Source organism: Cibotium barometz, chromosome 47 (assembly GCF_041138505.1).
Source record: "Cibotium barometz isolate CiBa-2024 chromosome 47, ASM4113850v1, whole genome shotgun sequence".
NCBI classification, from domain to species: Eukaryota; Viridiplantae; Streptophyta; class Polypodiopsida; order Cyatheales; family Cibotiaceae; genus Cibotium; species Cibotium barometz.
This window is the reverse complement of record NC_141092.1, coordinates 11,780,164-11,785,867: the sequence shown is the minus strand read 5'-3', so window position 1 is coordinate 11,785,867 and position 5,704 is coordinate 11,780,164.

Sequence of the window (5,704 nt, the reverse complement as noted above, 5' to 3'; positions counted from 1 at the left end):
ACCACTACTTGTAGTTGTCTTTAGCTAGGAAGCAGAAGTTTGATGCAAAGCTAAAGAAGAAACAACAGAATGGGATCAAGAAAGGATAATTGGTGTTGAGGTATGACACTAAGCAGGATTTGAGACATGATACCAAGTTCTAGTTGAGGTGCGAAGGGCCATTTTTGGTTTAGTAGTGCTTCACTAATGGGTCATACCAGTTGGCTAATCTAGATGGGACCCAGCATAAGGATAAGGTGAATGGATACAGGCAGAAACTCTACTAGCCAAGACAATTTGGATGATAAGATCCCAGCAAGAGCATGAATGCCCCATGCTGGAATCTTAGGGGGGCAAGATGATGCATAGTTTTTTGTTTTTTTATTTTCACTCATTTTGTACAGCCAAAGTCTAGCCTGCATCTCATTTAGTTAGCCTACCTAGTTTTAGCCTGTAGGGATGGATCAGGTCTGCAGGGTGGAGTCTGATGAGATCTGGCATCTGGCCTAGACTCCTACTTGGGCCAGGACACATGTGATGGCTCAAGGGACTCATCTACCTTGGAAATAATAGTTTTAGATCATATTTCAATAGGAATAATGCCTGGGGCCTTAGACATGTCCAGATTTGGCCCCATATGACATATGGCATCCACTTTTAGCAAAGCAGGGGTGAAAAGAAGTAGTCATGGGTTTCTAGAGCTATTTTGAGCTTCTTCTCCTCCAGCCTGCTGGCTGCATGAGAGACAGAGCTACTCAGCCCTGGCTATGGAGTTCACAGTTCAGCCCATGTTTACTAGCAGTTTATGCATTTGTTTTCAGTTTTGGCTTCAGATCTAAGAGAGTTTTCTTTTGTCTTTGATGTATGCAGGCTAGAGATCCTAACCCTAACCCTAAACTCTAGTTTTCTCTAAAGATCCTGTCCCAGGCTAGAGCTGGCTCTCCCCTCATCTCAAATCCTTGTGTGAATGATATGTACTTCTCTGGATGCGATTTAGCAGGCATCACACAGTTTTGTGGACTTTTGCACATATTCAACCTATGTGGTTTGCAGACACTGAACAGGGCTGATGGGACCCTTCCCCTTGTCCAAAATGGGAGCTCAGGGTTCAGGATGGAAGGTGTGAAGGTATCCCAGATGGATGTATGCTTGGTTTTGGCTAGGTATGCTCTGATATGAGCAGTTTTTATGGTTTGTCAAGGACTCTGTGTGGACAACATTGCTGGAATTGCTGGAACAGGGCAGGCTGTAACAGTTCTTGCACTGGGCTGATGGGAATCCTCCACATGTCCAAACATAGATGTTAAGTGATGGTTGGGAAGTTACAGATTTCTAGGACATGCCTATGTGGTTGGTTTGTCAAAATCACTCACAGATATGAGTTTGCTGTTTTGTGTAAGGTGGTTTTCATGGTTGCAGGGTGGTTTTGATAGTTTTGACTAGTGTCTGTTGCCTGGTCAGGGGGTGATTTTGGGGATATCTAGGGCTGACACTAACTGTGGAGGATATGTACATGTTTGGGATGATGTGTAGCACTTTGGACCTCTGAATCTCAAGCATCTGACTCCTGTAGAAGGGTTGGCAGCAGGGCTGTAGGCTGGGGTGTTTTGGTTGGTATAGGAGTGTTTGGGTGGAGTTTCTTGACTGGCTTGACAGAGTGTGGAAGTGGTCCTGGCTTAGTGTCATAGAGGTAGACACTGAGGCAGATCAACAACAGTTCTTGACTAGGATCAAGAACATTTGAGACCAGAGAGCAACAATTGGCATGGTTGTTACCACTCAAGATCTGGCATGCATCATGATACATGATCATCGACAATGGTGCATCTAGGCATATGACCAGTCACAAGGATTAGTATTCCTCCCTTCGGACCACAGAAGATGAAATCAAGGTGTTGGTTAGCAATAATGCAAATTGCCCAGTCAAGGGCATAGGTATGACTCCTTTTCTTTCCAAAGAAAGCTCTTCTAAATAGCTATCAGATGTTCTTTATGTCCCAGATCTTAGCAGGAATCTCTTATCTGTCTCTACAATCATGGATCGTGATCTGCAAGTTCTCCTTAGCAAGGAGGAGGCAGTCATCATGGATTGCCAGGATAAGATTGTGTGAAGGGGCATTCAAAGGAACAATTTGTATGAACTCACAACTCTTGTTTCCCAAGCCGATGTGGGAAACAAAAATCTATGGAATGAGCATTTTGGTCATCTTAGTCTTCACACTCTTTCACAGATGCAGAAGAAGGGGACCCGGGATGGTGATGGGCAAGCAACATCGACAACCCTTCCCACATATATAGTAAGTCCATAGCTCCTCTGCAGCTCATACATGCAGATTTATGTGGGAAGATGCAAACAATGGCTTTGGGTGGTTCTTTTTGCTTTCTGTCTTTGATCGATGACTACAATAGGAAGATATGGGTTTATTTCCTCAAGGATAAATGATACTGGCTTTTGGTAAGTTTAAAGAATGGCTAAGCATGGTGCAATAAGAAATAAGCGTGAAGGTAAAAAGGACATATAGAGGAGGTGAGTTCGCTTTGAAAACATATGCTTTTTTGCAAAGAGCATGGGATTCAACATCAACTAGCCATGGCTCTTTGCAAAAAGCATATGCAAAGAGCATGGGATTCAACATCAACTAACCATGGCTCTTTGCAAAAAGCATATGCTTTTTTGCAAAGAGCATGGGATTCAACGCCAACTAACCATGGTCGTACTCCACATAAAAATGGTGTTTCCGAGAGAGAGAATCAGACAATTGTGGAGATGGCTCAGAGTATGCTCAAGGAAAGGGTCTTCAAAACTCTTTTTGGGCTGGAGCAGTGAACATGGCCATGTACATCCTCAACAAAAGTGCAACAAAGGTAGTAAAAGAATCTTATTCTAGTAAGAAACCTTCTATTGCCCATTTCAGAGTCTTTGGCTATGAATGCTACATGAATGTACTTGATACAAAAAGGCAAAAGTTAGATCCAAAGAGTAGGAAATGCATTTTTCTAGATTGTGATATGGAGTCTAAGGCATACATACCCTATGACCCTATGGCCAAGAAAGTGCAGGTGAGCAGAGAAGTCGAGGTTGAGGAGGAGTCTTAACAAATGTAGGATGTTCCCTCTACATCCTCATGTATAAGCGAGGGTAAGCAAATCCAAGAAACCACACCACCCATAGTTACAGGGCGAGCTCCCCTTTTAAGCAGAGTAGGTAGTCCCACTTGATGTGGAATCGAATGAAGAGGAAGAGCATGTAGTGCCATGTAAGGATAAGCCATTTCCTAAGTGGTACATGCAACTTCTAGAGGGAGCACCACCACCAATCTTACTAGAGGTGGTGAAAAATGTATGCAGATCTAGAAGGTTGGAGGAGCAGAAAAGGGCTTAAGCTAATTTGGCCAATTATGCACTAATGACTCAGGTTCTTTCAATGTAAGATTCTTTCAATGCACTAATGACTCAGGTTCTTTCAATGCAAGATTCTTGTAATAAGGCAAAGGTGGATCCTCATTGCATGGAAATCATGCAAGTAGTGTATAATACCGTTCTTTGTAACCACACTTGGACCTCATGGATCCATAGGCCTCCAAAAGGTAATTGGCAGCAAGTGCGTCTACAAGGCTAAGTACAAATCTGATGGCACCTTGGAGAAGTACAAGGCTAGGTTAGTGGCCAAAGGTTTTGGACAAGTAGAAGTTTTAGAAAACCTTTGTCCCCACAACTTGGATGACTACTATTCACATGGTTTTGGCATAAGTGGCCAAGGAAAAGGGGCCAGTGTACCAGATGGATGTAAAATCAGCCTTCCTCAATGAAGACCTCAAGGAGGACTCCATTGAGGAAGGCAAATGCAAGTTACGTAAGGCTTTGTGTGGCTTGAAACAAGCCACACGAGCTTGGTACCAACAAACTTCATTTTTTGAAGGTATTGGTCTAAAAAGGAGCCTCTCATATGCAAACTTGTATGTGTTTCTTAAGAAAGGCAAACGCATGGTAGTAGTCTTATATATGGATGATCAAATCATGACATGTAGTCACAAAGGGAAGATTACGCAGATCAAGGAGTCCCTCTGCCAAGAGTTTGAGATGATAGACCTAGGGCTTATGCTTTATCGCTTGGGCATAGAGTCAAGGAGGATCTTCATTTCACAGCAAAATTATGTTACAGAAATTCTGAAAGCATTTGGCATGACTGAATGTAGACCAGTTGTCACACCTATCTAAGCTCTCTATGGAGGTTAGATCTAAAATCTATATGGAAGATACTTCACCACTTGTGGATGAGACCTTGTATAGTATGCTGGTGGGGAGTCTCATATTCTTATGCAACACTAGGCCAAACATTAGTTTTGCTATTGGTGTGTTAAGCAGGTTCTCAGACCAACCACAGGAGAACCATTGGAAGGCACAGATGCAGGTCCTTTTCTATGTCAGTGGGACACTAGTGTTTGGCATCGCCTACACTTCAAGAAGAATTCTTTGTGGGTTTTGTGATTCAGACTGGGCTGGTGATTCAGACACCAGGCGCTTAGTGGTAGGGTATTACTTCATCGTTGGTTGAGAATGTATATCACATATCGGTAAAAAGCAGCCTACTATGGTCCTCTCTTGAAAAAGGCCAAGCATAAGGCTATATGCTTAGCCTCTTGTGAGGCATTGTGGCTCAAGTGGATCTTAGTAAGGCCTTGCACTTGACTTCATTCAAGTGTCTATTGAGGGGGGGCGTTGTTAGCTATCAATGTTCACCCTCATCTCACCTTGTATGGGTTTAGTTTGCTCATGATATGTAAGGCCCCCTATATGAGGAGAAGTCATGTTCTAGATATCTCTTAATTTTTAACTAATAAACCTTGTTCTCAGTAGTCAACTCTTCATCTTATGTGAGCATTTACTCATTTTTGGGTATTTTTTTTATTCTTCAATTTATCTCCTCCTTACATTTGGATTAATCTTATTGTTCCATAGGAACCTTAATTGGACCATAATCCAAAAATTTATGAAAATCTGGACCCTTAGGCTAAGGTCCTTTTTACCTATTTTCAATTAATTCTAATTGCACATTGGAAAGGTTCTTATACCTGAACACCTAAAAAGTTAGAGGGAGGAATCTTACATTCTACCCCACTTAAAAAACACGAGATGTCCTCATCTCGCAAATTAGAGGACAACTCTTTCACTTAAGATCCAACTGATTCTGGGGTTCCTTATAGTCTGGTGAACCCAACAGTATCCTGAGAAAAAGATCTCTTATATAGAACTCATCATCAGATAACAATTCTTTCAGATCATATCATTCATATCTTTAACACAATAGTGGTCCATTAGATCGAAATTTCCATTTGAACAATCCTCCATGGGAATTTTCAATTATACAGATTTTTAATTTGACATCCCTTAACTTGATCCACTGGGTCAAGTGTTAACAGTCGCAATCTGTCAGCATAATCTACTAATCTCATAGTGATTTGCTAAAGTCATTATCGTCATTCCAGTTACGAACATCATCACAGAGACTCATCACATTCATCCTTATTGTGGTTTTGCTCAGCTTATCGCTTTTCAACCAAAATTCAAGAATCATCATTTTTCAATCAGAATCCAAATCAACTCATCAGTTCTCAACCAGAGTTTTTAAAATCATATCAACCACATTCGAATTCATCATCTGGATAGCATTTTTGCTTATAATTTCAAGTCTTAGATTTACTCGTATATACTGTCAGTAAAGAGC